Here is a 13,466-nt window from a genome sequence, read left to right on the forward strand (position 1 = left end):
GAGTCATCCACTGCCACTTCCTCATCCATACAATGTTCCTTTTGTTGCAAGCCCAATCATAAAGTTGAGACATGTTGGGCTAGACAATTAGCTAATACCATTGGGTCAGATAGTAAGGCTGAGAAGGTGTCTTTTAGCAACACCACCCTTGCATCTTCATCTAGAGCAAGGTAGGCCTATTTGATTCTATACTATAACAGAACCTCCACACAAAAACCCAAAGAATCTCTAAAGGACTTTAAAAGACTTTCCCCTCACCATAGTTGTCATGGCATCGCCATGGCGTCCTGGCGCTGGGGGAAAGGGCATATCGAAGTCCGCCATGATATATGTATAAATATCGAGCGATATGGCTTCCATGGCATCGCCATGGACGCCATACCACGATACATGGGTATGTCGACCGATATTTGAACATTTAATATATAAAAGTCAGGTTCATATTTTTTTTTTTTTTTAAAAAACGATTTAATAACTTAGATGCTTTTTCGTTAATGTGTATTGGAGGTGTAACTCTTAGTTACACCTGCAATACACATTATCATAAAACTTAAAAATATTAAACATAATAACTTATACCCTAATGGGGGGAAATAGAAATTGCAAAAGGGAAAATCGAGAGGAGAGGGATCGTGACTTCGGCAACGGTAACTTCCTCACTTCCTGCAACTCTCGAGTCTCGGCAGCCTTCGAAATTCAAACTTCTCCGGCAACCTCCAAGACTCCAACTCTCCAAGTAAGTAAATTTTTTTTTTTTTTTAATTTGGTTCTTCTTCCTCCTCCCAGGCAGACCTCTTCTTCTTCTTCAATTCTTCTCCTCCCAACCTCCAGCAGTGATTACAACCAGTAGTATCGTTTTTTGTTTTTTTTTTTTTTTCTCTTGCCTTGCACAGCCACATTTACACACAAAAAGACAGGGAGAGAGTCGAGAGACAGAGGGAAGGGATTTATTTCAGTTAGTAGTCCTCGACTCCTCTCGATTTTTTTTTCTTTTTTCTTTTTTCTTCTTTGCTTGTACAGTCACAGAGACAGGGACATAGTCAAGAGACAGAGGGGGGAGGGATTTATTCCAGTCAGTGCTGTAACCATAGTCTTCTCGGTTTTTTTTTTCTTTTTCTTTTTTCTTCTTCTTGATTTGCAACTAGCTTGCTTACAGTCGCAGACCTTGGGACTTCTTGCCTTGCAGTTGCAGGCTTCCACATAGACAAAGAATGTATTTTTTTTTCTTCTCCTTGCCCTGCACAGTGCACACATACACAGTGTCACACACAGAGATAGGGAGAGAGTCGAGAGACAGAAGGGGGGAGAGATTGATTACAGCCGAACTATCTCTGTTTTTTTGTTCTTTTTTTCCTTCTTGCCTTGCAGTTGTAGGGTTGCACAGTCACAGAGAAGGTGTTTGTTTTTTATTTTTTCTTCTTCTTACCTTACACACAGGCCCACACATGCACAGTTACACTTACACACACAGAGACAGGGAGAGAGTCGAGAGACAAAGGAGGGAGGGATTTAATAGTTATTACAGCCAGTAGTCCATCACTATTCACTGATTTCACTCACAGTCTCAGTCACAAACTCACAGTGTTACACACACCACAGCAGCAAGCACATATTCAACTCCATAATTTCAGTTTTTTTTTCCCCTCCATCCATTAATGTTAATCTGCTAAAAACCAGTACTTGGATTTTGTGTTTTGACTGTTTTCCATCCTAGTTCAGCTTAATGTTAATATGTTAAAAACCAGTTTAATTGTTTTTTTTTTGTTTTGTTACCTTTGTAGTCTACTAGTCTCTTTCACTCAACTAATGGATGGTTCCACACCAATTAGTAGTGGGGGTGAAAATATTGCAAGTACTGGAGCTACTCCAGGATATGATCCAAGCAAAGACCCAGCAAGAAAGGCCAAATCAAATGACCCTACGTGGAAGTATGGGTATTAGCCAAATCTAACAAACAAGAATGTTGTTAGATGCACCCTTTGTGGCAAAGAAATGAGTTGTGGAATTAAAAGATTGAAGCAACATTTGGTGGGTGGATATGGAGACGTTACTAAGTGTACCAAGACGAATGATTCTATTTCTCAAGTGATGAGGGAAGCTCTAAATAAAAAAAAGAAGAAACAGATTACAGAAGTATTGGATGATGATGCTGTAGAAGTTGGAGGGCAATACAATCAGAAGATACACTAGAATGACAATCCCAGACTCCTACAACTGTTAGGTTGGGTCCTAGCTCTGGGACAATTGCTAAGAAAAGAAAGGTTACTCAGCCTCAAGTAAGGGGTCCCATAGATGCTCATGTTAGACGGACTCCTGAGCAAGTAGTCAATGAGAGGCATAATAGTAGTTCTACTCAGACTACTATAGAGAACCGTTTTAGGACACCAGAACAAAAAGCCAGAGTTGATTATCACATTGCTAAGTGGATGTATCAGCAAGGTATCCCATTCAATGCTATTAAGGCAAGGACCTTTGAGGTGATGTGCGAGTCTATTGCACAATATGGTTCTGGATATATTCCACCTTCATATCATCAAGTGAGAGTGCCATTGTTAAGAAATGCTGTGAATGAAACTGCAGAGATGAAGAAAAAATATGAAGAGTATTGGAAGCAGTATGGGTGCACTCTTATGTCTGATGGATGGACGGATAAACGGGGAAGGCACTTAATTAATTTTCTCGTTAACTGTCCAAAGGGGACTCATTTCATGGGATCTGTTGATGCATCTGGTATGGTTCAAAGTGCACAAATGCTATTTGAATTGCTTGATAGCAAAATTGATGAGATTGGTGAGGATTATGTCATTCAAGTTGTGACTGACAATGCTTTAAATTATAAATTGGCTAGTAAAATGCTTATGAAAAAGAGAAGAAAGCTATATTGGACTCCTTGTGCAGCCCATTGCTTAGACCTGATGTTGGAGGATATAGGTGGTCTGAAAGACTTTAAGAATGTGATAGGTAAGGCAAAAAAAATAACCACCTTCATCTACAGGCACACACGTCTTCTTAATGCAATGAGGAAAAGAACTGGACAAAAGGATCTTGTGAGAGCTGCAATTACTAGATTTGCAACTGCTTGTTTGACATGTCAGAGTTTGGTTAAGCATAAGGATGCATTGAAGCATTTGTTTATTTCTAATGAGTGGAAGGGTTTCAGTTTGTCAAAGACAGAGGCTGGAAAGAAAGTGGAAGAAACGGTGTTTGTTGTACCATTTTGGAACACTGTGGAACATTTTATTAGAGCATCGAAGCCACTTATTGTTGTTTTGAGGATTGTTGATGGTGATGAGAGGCCTGCTATGGCTAAGGTTTATGTCGCTATGGAAGAGGCAAAAAAGAAAATCCGTGAATATTTAGCACATAAAGAACGGCTGTGGAAGAAAATTATAAGTATCATTGACAGGCGTTGGGAGTGTCAGATGGAGCGTCCATTGTATGGAGCCGCACTATTTCTTAATCCCGAAAAATTTTTCATGTTCAAGGAACGTGAAGATGGCGAACTGATGGCCAATCTATACATCTCATTGATTGATGTCATGACCAGACTGGTGGATGACCCTGCTATACAAGACAAGATAACTTTGCAAATTGACGATTATAGATTTTCAAAGGGTTCTTTCGACAGGGATATGGCAATTAGACAACGGACAACCATAAATCCTAGTAAGTAACTTAGTATTTTTAGTTTGTACCTACTTTATATGCTACTATGTCTATGATGTATTACTATTAATTCAGTCTTTTTATTATATTTTTATAGTTACTTGGTGGAGTACAAATGGAGGTCGTGCTTTTGAGCTTTCAAAGCTTGCACGACGCATATTAGGCCTCTGTTGCTCTTCTTCTAGTTGTGAGCGCAACTGGAGCACATTTGAGTTTGTAAGTATTAACTTACATGATTACATTTACATTTAATTTATTTTTTAGACTTTTTTTTTCACTTTTGTTATGTCTTTTATTGAAAAATGACTTTTTTGTTCTCTCTTGTTTATGAATTCAGATTCATACCAAGAAAAGGAATAGACTGGAACATTCTCGTTTGAATGATCTAGTCTACGTTCAATACAATAGCCGCCTCCAATAAAGGTTTCAACAAAGACATGAGCTGGAAGGCAAAAACAAAAAATATGATCCACTAATTCTTGATGAGCTGGATTGGTCTAGTGAGTGGATGGTTACCCAGCCAGTGGAAGATTTAGTCCTTCCCAATGATGATCTCACGTGGGACAATGTTGGTAGAGCAATGGGGGCATCGATTGAAGCCCCCATCCGACCAAGGAGAACTCAAGCATCAACCTCTAGAGTTGATGTGACATATTCACGCCGTGGACATGGTAGAGGGAGAGGTAGCTCAAGGATGGCTAATGTTCAAGATGACTCTGAACCAGATGAAGACGAAGAAGAAGAGGAAGATGATGTGAATGACGACGAGAACGTCGTAGATGACTATGATGGCATCGAAGAGCCACGACAAGAAAATCTGCCAAATGCAGATCTTTTAGATGAATATGATAATTAATTAGTTTTGGTCCTTTTGGATATTGTGGATTGTTTAAAGTTTAAAGTTTGAAGTTTGAACTTTAAACTTTGATCTTTGAAGATTAGTTAAGGACTTAAGGTTATCTATATTTGGTATTTTGGTTAATTACTTGACTTTAAATTTTGATCTTTGATTACTATTATACTATATTCAGTTATTTATCTTAAATTATTTTTTTGCTTTTGAATACATAATTTCCTCTCATCTTTCATCAAATTCATATATATTAATATATACCTATTACTTTGTTCAGGTTGCTTTGCTCCAAATCACACACACTGAAAAAAGACTATTGCTATTAAGCTTCAGTAAACAGGTTAGCCACTTAGCCTATCATTTGATTTTTACTATTGCTTTCAATTATTTGATAGGCTAATCTATATTTTCATACTTTCATATACACTAATGGATATTACACTTTCATGAATTAAACCATAGTATATTAGTAGTACACTTTCATGCTGATTTTTTATGTTATAGGGCATATATAATAGCATACTAAATGACACTAAAAATAGAGAAAATAAAAAATAAAACATGGTCGACATGCTCGCCATGGCGTTGCCATGGCGGGCGACATGTCGATATATCGGCGTGACACCCCTCCACCGACTTGGATCGCCGTGACGCCGTGACAACTATGCCCCCCACTACCAGAAGGGTCTACCAAAGCAACAATCAAATTCCCACCCCCTTTTTATTTTTTTTATTTTTTTTTTTTTTGGGGGCGGGGGACGGCAGTAGCAAAGTAAAAGGTTCCCAATGCCATGTTCTCCAAATAGCATACAAGTCATTCTTGTTATGGGCAATTCTGCTTCTAATACTCTAAAAAGAATTTTCTAAATTTTGAAGATTTCAGAAGTAGGATCATTATGTTAAAAGTTCCCAATTTCCAATAATAAAATGAGTTAAATTTTATCAAGGGGGTGGGAATGAAGGAGGGAGCTTCCACCATGAATGAATTCAGACCTATAGCCCTTTGCAACCTGCTGTACAAGTTCATTGCTAAGATTCTTGCTATAAGACTCAAGAGTGTAGTGGGTCCGCTTATTAGCGACAACCAATCTGCCTTCATCCCTGGGAGAAGCATCTCTGACAACATCCTCCTTTGCCACGACATTGTCAGAGGGTTTGAAAGGAAAAATCATGCGCCCTCTATTCTCCTGAAGATTGATCTTCATAAGGCTTTTGACTCGCTCAGATGGGATTTCATTGCTCATGTGATGGCCAAGATGGGATTTCCTGTGATTTTTGCCAACTGGATAAAATCTTGCATCACCACTCCTAGATTCTCAGTCTTAATCAATGGCAGTCCGGCAGGGTTCTTTGAAGCCAGGGTGGGTATTCAGCAAGGCTGTCCTTTATCCCCCTACCTGTGCAATTTGGCTTTGGAAGTTCTATCCAGGAAAATCCAAATTGCCACGGATATGCGGCTCATTCCCCCTATGCCTAAGTGTAAAGGGCTCAAGCTTACTTACCTGGCTTTCGCTGATGACCTGATGATTTTCTCCAAGGCGTCTCTGGCTTCCCTTGATGCCTCCTTACTCTGCCTTCAGCACTTCTATGAGATGTCCAGCCTCCGCCAAAATCCTGCAAAGCCTCAGAGTTTCTTAGCATGAGTCTCTAACTCTCTCAAGCTGGCTTTTCTCCAGAGATCAGGCTTCCTTGATGGTCATCTCCCTATCAAGTACTTGGGTCTCCCCCTTATCCCTTCCAGGCTCACGGCTCATCACTGTACCCCGATGCTTGATCTTATTCACAAAAGGCTCCAGTTATGGAAAGGCAAGCTTCTCTCCTATGCAGGCATGTTGGTTCTTACTCGTTCAGTTCTGGAAGCTTCTTATATCTACTGGTCTGGCATCTTTGGTCTCCCCCAAGCTACTATCAAGTCCTTGGAATCTCTCTTTGCCTCCTTCCCTTGGAAGGGTAAGGAGTCCTCTAAATTCCTTCACCCTCTCAGCTGGGCAGCCGTCTGTCTTCCTAAAAAAGGAGGTGGTCTGGGCATTAGAAGAATCAAAGAGGCCAATTCTGCAGGGATCATCAAGCTCATCTGGAAAATTGTCTCTAAGCAAAAGAGTATCTGGGTCGATTGGGTTTATTCAAATCTTCTCCGTCAGGATTCCATCTGGTCAGCTTCTGCTTCCTCTGACTCTTCTTGGGTTTGGCACAAGATCTTGGATTCCCGTCACCTGGTTCTCCACAGCATTAGAACTCAGATTGGAGATGGTCTCTCTACTTATCTCTGGCTCGACCATTGGCACCCTAAGGGGATCCTAATCAGCATGATATCTCCTCGCACCATTTATGCCTCCAGCCTCCACAGACTCTCCTTGGTGGCTGATATCTTAGGCCCTGCTGGCAGGTCTCCTCCTTCCACTGCCTCCCAAGACCTTACTCATATTTGGAATGACCTTGCCTCCATTCCCCGCAGGCTCTCCAGCAGAGATGACTGTGTTTTGTGGAAAGCTAGCAGCTCCAGCTCCTTCTCCTCTAATTCAGCTTAGGATGCTATCCGCCTCAAGGGTCCTCTTGTTCCTTGGAAGAAGCTTGTTTGGTTCAAGCATCATATCCCTAGGCATTGCTTCACTGCTTGGAGGATCTTCTCCAAATGCCTTCCAACCCAGGCCTTCCTTCGGCATCGTCACATCCAAGTCCCCCCTTCCTGCTGCCTTTGTTGGAATAATGTGGAAGACATCGACCATCTGTTCTTCGAGTGCCCAACTACCAAAGCAATCTGGAAAGGAGTCCTAATCAAATGCTGGCCTGCACAACGCAGAATCTTGCCTTTCTTTCGCGAGTGGCTATGGATTGTTATGACTTTTGCAGGATCTTCTATCTGCGACACTGTCGGGAAGCTTACTTTTTGTGCTTCGCTTAATCATATCTGGATGGAGCGTAATTCAGGAAATGGACCTCCAACTCCCGCTCATATCAGCAGATTTGGAATTCCATTTCCTTTGAAATTAAGGCCAAATTAGCCTTCGCTCCTCTTTCTTCTTGTATTGACTCCCAAAGGAACAGGTGCATAGTTGTTTCCCGGGGCCACACTTAGGTAACGCTGTTCAATCCAGCCCCTACTCTTTAAGGGCTGGTCTCTGTTTTTTGTTTTGTTGCTCCCCTTTTGGGGTCATGTAATTTTTCATCCTCTTTGGTAATGAATTTCTTATTCACCCAAAAAAAAAAATTTATCAACAGAAGAGAAAGATAAATTATAATGTAAAAACAAAAAAGGTGCTGCCACAGCAACCAATCTTTTAATATACATGAGCATTTTCTTAACAGAAATCAATAAAAACTGATGGATTATATAGAAACCAAAATTACCAATCCTAATAGAACTAGAAATGTAGATTCCTGCTTAGGCTATGACAACAAAAGAACACTGACAAGAGAGAAAGATATTGAATTGAACTATAAATTCACTAAGAAATCCAAATAAGAATAGGAATTTAGATGAAATATCAGAAATTATGAGAATTAAAAATTAAGGTCTTCAAGAGCAGCAGTCCTACTTGAAAACCACAAAAAAACCAATAGCTCTGAAGTTTAGGTCAACAGTCTAGGGGTCCTACTCTACCTTCCAAGACATGACCATAAAGAAAAGAACAGATAAATATAAGACTAAAACAGCATAGGAAGGGAGTGCCCTGAATGCAACCTCTAGCCTAGCTAACAAGTCTACTATATTAGTAGTTGTCTTCGCCTTCCAATTGAATGAGAAGTTCAATTAGAAAATTTTCTCTCTGATCTGAAAGGGTGTGACCGAACCTGATCTGGTTTCTGGTCTGAATATCAAGGTTTTGCAGACAATATTAAACTGTACAATGGAACTTTAATTTGAAAGAAGGTTAATTGATAGAAAAAGGCTACATAATCTAAAAAGTATGGAACAATTCAAACTGAAAAGAATTTCAGTTTCATATTAAGATTTAAATAATAACAGCAGAGAACAAACCACAACTTGCAGGCACAAATTTAAAGGGCTACTGACTAGTTAATTTATCAATAGAAATCCACCCAGAAAAACTAAGGGATCCACATTAGTAAATCCATGATGCCATGTAGAAGAACTTCTAAGATTTATAAATAAAAATCCGTGGCCTCCTTAGGGCAGGGTATATGGCTTCTTATGCTAGTTACTTGGGTATTAGACAATCCTAATGCCGTCACAACTTCCCAATGTGTCTCAACTCCTAATTCAAACATAACTTCTAAACTGATCACCTAAGCTACAAAATAAATAGTATGGAATAGCAAACGAGGCTCTAAAGAGCCCGTGACTAGGCTAACAAGGGCCTACCGCATTAAAAAAAAAAACAAAATAGATCTTTTCTTAAACTTGAGCAATAAAGTAATAATCGATCAATTTGGTTCAGACTACGAGCATAAGTACTTTACATTTAAGTTTGCAGATTCAAGAGATTGTGATATCTGCTCCAAAAGCTGCAGCACAATTCCAAGTCGACCAATGGGTACAAGGACAGAACCTCCTTGTGTAACAGAGTCTATGGCGCAGGAGCAGATGAAAGCAAGCTTGTCTGTCTCCTCTGAATATTCTTCAGTACCAATGAGTGATTGGATGAAATTCTTCCCATCATTATCATCATTCCTGCAACATGTCAAGCATTGAAATTTTAATCTCCAACTACAGCTATTGAAAAGGGGCAGGGAAAAGAAAAAAGCTAAGGCTAACAGACAATCGGGTTCTAAATGAATTAAATGATATGGAACCAACAAAACAATGAGAAGCCTTTTATAAACTACATTAAAATTAAATAGGGATATATACGTTAGGGCTGAGAAACTACAGGTAGTTGGTTGGTTGAACTCGGGCTCTATCTGATTCATATGGGCAAGGGAATCCTTACTAACATCAACTTCATCATGCAACAATGAGAAATCAGAAAATAGGATCAGATCATTCCCTTGAAGAGAACTGTAGTCAAAACTCATTGCATGAGCAGATTCGAAGATGGAGCTTGACAAACAGGTAATGTTTCTTCTTGGACCACGTATTGTCCAGTTACATGTTCCTATTTCCAGGCCAGAACTGAATGCTTTTAAAATCAATGTTCCATTGTAGTAGACTTCTTCGGCAAATCTAACAAACTGTACTTTCTCCATACAATCCTTCACATCTGTTACACTGACACATTATTCATTAATAAATATAACTAAATTCGAAATAAACAGAAAACACTATAGTTTGCAATTATAGATTGACATCCTTACCATTAAACTAGAAACCATGTATACTCAGACTTATTAGAAACCAATTGACCCATTGCGGAACTAGAAAACAGTTTATGGTGAGACGAAATAGCTAGTCGAATGTAGAGATGTCATCATGTATCACTCTTATCTTTTTTTTGAAGTTGATTTATGACCTATTATTTTGTTAAACAGCCATGTGAATCCAAAGACTGATTTCCTGAGCAAGCTACTTCTAGCCTCTTGAACAAGTCACCTAAGGCATAGAAGTGCTATTATGGATGTAGACACAGCCTTTGAAATATTCCCCTTGAACAAGAGAAATAATTCTCTTCAGACCTGGACCTGGACCATTGAACTAGAAGAGAAATTAATAGTATTTAATCATTCTCTAGCTCCATTTTTTCTCACTTTTTTTGTAATTTCCTCACAAACAAAATCATGATACATTTGCAATTTGCATCTTCCTATGTCAAATATGGCATCACAGACGAAGTAGATCTGTATGAAATCTCAGTTACAGGACCATTTGCCGGGCTACAATCATGCCTTGATCAACTAGGTTGCGATTCCAAAATCTGCAGTGCCAAGAATCCTAGGTGGTCGATGGAGGCACCAGAAGACGACCATAACCTTCAGATCTACCAGAAGGTGGATCCAAAAACGAAGAAGAAAATCCATTTCATTGTCCTGCGGCTCCCGCCACTCATGAACAACCTGAAATTCATTGAATGTTGAAGATCTCAGGACTGGGGTAACTAATCTTCATGGATAGATATGCTGAGAAGTTTCTAGATTGAGATACTACCTTTCAGAACTATTTTGAGTGGAAATACATAGTGGAACAAAGGTTCTGTTCAAGAAACTTAGAAGTAAAAGGGGCAGCATTACACTGGCAGGAAAGGTATGAAAAATAAAGGGCTATGGCTTTCAAAATATTTTGCAAGCAAATTTTAGGTGTCTACACACATACTAAAAACTAACTAGCTTGCCTGTTGAATAATCAACATAGCAAATAAAAAAAGAAGTAAATCAGTCTTCTAGGAACTGTAGCTGATCTCCCTTGCTAGCTGCTGACTTGGTTTCTTATTAAGACAAAATAGGGGGGAGATCTGGTCTTCAACTTGGGTCTTCTATAAGGATTCCCAGTATGGCTGTCCCAGTGTTCACGTTAGTACTCGGGTACTGTTCACTACATTGTTTTGAATTTGATTTTGGTCCTTTCTACATCAATCTCCTTAGCTCCACTTCAACGCTATTGACACAAAACCAAAAATTTCAAAATGCTTTTTCTTTTTGATAAACAAATTTCAAAATGTTTAGAAGCAGCTCTTTTATACAGTGGTTGGGAGGGTTCTAGATTCTCATTGGGATTTTCTCCTACATTTAATGGCCTATACATTTCCTAGGACTTGCATTGGGACTTCTCAAGATTTTGAATGAATTTTACATTTTCAAGGAAACTAACTTATTGACATCCCCAAGACTTCATAACTTTAGAGGACTAGATACAACTAACAAGTTAAATTCGTATGGACCACTTATCCCTTATATACCGGCTTTCAAAATAGGCCAAGTACAACAGAGAGCATAAAAATTCCCAGCCCATGACCTATATAACCTATTAGGCTACTTTTTTAATCCATTAGATTAGGATTTTCCAGTGTGAATACTTGTGTTGGAACCTCTCTTGATCTACATCACCTAGGCTATCACCTTAAGCAAACAGTAGATCTCTCTCTCACAGCACATATGTGCATACTAACTTTGTGAAGAGGTAACTGAATTCACCCAACCAGAGCCCTCAAGTGGTTGTAAACCGATCAGAAAGAAAGAAATCCTTACCCAACAAAGCAGTGGAATCTATATGACTGGATTACATAAGTATATTAGGGTCGAAAGGGTACTAGTGCATCTGATTGAAAAGAAAAGTGCCCCAGCACGCCTGCAATGATTTAAATTGCCATTGGAATTTTTGACGTGGATGTCACTGCAAAAAGCACACTTTATGTGCCTTGTTGTGATGAATGTAAAGTAAAACATCTGCCGGTTGAGGCATAGGCCTTCAAATTTTACAAGGGCTTCTTTTGTGTCTGTTACCCTAGGATTAAGTGGAAAATCTAGTGTCTAGCTAGTACTTAAGGCATTTGCAGTTCCTCTCCTATTTTGCTTATAAAGACTTTGGACTTCCATTCAATTTTGGTGTACAGGTGTACGGTTGGTCAGTTGGGGTTGTGCCTGTGTGTACGCGTATGTGTGCTCGTGTTTAGCTTCTTTTGATCAATATTAGTTGCTATGCATATCCTGGACTATTAGTATTTCTGATGCATTTATAGCCAATTTTACATTTGTATATTGGATGTCGTGCATGGAAATCTTGTCTTCTAATCAAGTTCTTGTGAATGAAACATTAACGAATGCAATTTAAAAATTAACATTTGGCTGGTCCTACTTACTAGGTGACTACATCTGCTGATAACACAATCTCATGCGCCATCTTGCCACTGATTAAAATTGCTGAAACTATTGACTAGGACGATCTGTTTTGTAGTAGTTCACCAAAGCTTTTGTTTCTTTTCAACTTTTTTTGAAAGAATCTATTTTTGGTATTTTCCCCATTTTATTTCCTTTGTTAATGGCTATAATATTCTCTGGTTTGCACTGAAAGTGTGTGTGTGTGTATGCAATATCTTCTATGAGAGTACTAACAATTACCTAGAGATGGCTCCTCAAATTGTCTTTAATTATTTACTCATTTCTTATCCAGGGAAGTTTAGGCACCTCCCTATCGTTGAAAATGGTGAAGTTATTGCTATGTTGGATATTATAAAGTGCCTCTATGATGCTATATCTAGAATGCAAAAGGCTGCAGAGAAAGGAAGTGCCATTGCAGCCGCTGTGGAAGGGGTGGAGCGTCACTGGGGTAGCAATTTTTCAAGTTAGTTACCTCAGAAAGATCTTCAATGGGTGTGGTTTCAATTTTATTGAATCTTTTATATCTGGGGAGTGGAGACTAAGAAAGTGTTGTTTTGATAAACTAAAGTTACATTCATGGTATCACAATTTTTCGTTTAAACAGTACTAATATTTTACATGGCTGAGTTCCAATAAATACTGAAATGATGATGCAAGGAGAAAAGCTTATCGATTTTAGTTTTTCTTTCTTTTTCCCTCAATTATAAAACAATGTATAGTATGTGTTGGGTCAATTTAATATATAGGACATGCTTGCTAGGTAGGTCAGATGATCACTGGCAAAGAAATCTAGGTGATCATAGAATCCTCCACTAAGTGGCTTTAGTTGGATGCCAAAAACGGCTTGACATGTTCCTATGCCATTGTTGTCTGGTGAATTCTATCTTAAGTGCCATATCTGAGGGAAGAACACGTCTCTCTTTGTTTGTATGCCATTTCAAATGGGAAGATAAATTTTGATAGCCTAAACGACAAGCTGAAAAGTCATTCATCGTTGGCTGGACAATGGTGGTGGGCAGTGAAACTTCAAAACAGACCAACCCAAGGTGCCTCCTATTTCATTGGTCTGGTTCCTCTTTTTTCTTTTTCTTTTTTTGGGTAGGGGGGGGTAGGCGGGGGGGGGGGTGTTCAGCTGTGTCATCTTTGAAATCTCAGCTAGTAAAGGAATCTATATGACCCACCTGGATAGTTGGAAACATTTTCACTTTTAATCTGTCATTAGTTTCATGCAAGGTGG

At 39.1% G+C, this 13,466-nt stretch overlaps 1 pseudogene; it reads right to left on the reverse strand.

Annotated features, from left to right (window-relative positions):
• Window positions 1-12,251, reverse strand: part of LOC122668536 — a 66,272-nt pseudogene extending 54,021 nt beyond the window's left edge.
• Window positions 12,252-13,466: the final 1,215 nt, after the last annotated feature.

Source organism: Telopea speciosissima, chromosome 7 (assembly GCF_018873765.1).
Source record: "Telopea speciosissima isolate NSW1024214 ecotype Mountain lineage chromosome 7, Tspe_v1, whole genome shotgun sequence".
NCBI lineage: Eukaryota > Viridiplantae > Streptophyta > Magnoliopsida > Proteales > Proteaceae > Telopea > Telopea speciosissima.